Consider the following 322-nt stretch of genomic DNA (forward strand, 5'->3'; position numbering starts at 1 on the left):
GATAAATGAGGGGTTTAGAAAGGAGAAGTGAAAGGAAAATTGAATGAGGGAACTGGTTTTATGGGAAAGGCAATAAGAGAGAGAGAAAAAAAGAAAAAAAACAAAGCCTGTGACTCTTTCGTAAATCTCTCTGGCCATCGTCTGCTTTCTAGACGGTGAGTTGCTGCTTTCAAGTGTTTTGTCTCGTCGGTCCGTTTGCGTCGTTCTCTGTGCACACGCCTTTCGGTAGGGGAATGGACAAGGCGTGGGAGATATTTAGGAAGACACGCAAGCTTTTATACAACTCACCTTCCTTCCTTCTTCTTTTTACTCTTATGTCTCC

This window comes from Penaeus monodon, chromosome 15 (assembly GCF_015228065.2).
Source record: "Penaeus monodon isolate SGIC_2016 chromosome 15, NSTDA_Pmon_1, whole genome shotgun sequence".
NCBI classification, from domain to species: domain Eukaryota; kingdom Metazoa; phylum Arthropoda; class Malacostraca; order Decapoda; family Penaeidae; genus Penaeus; species Penaeus monodon.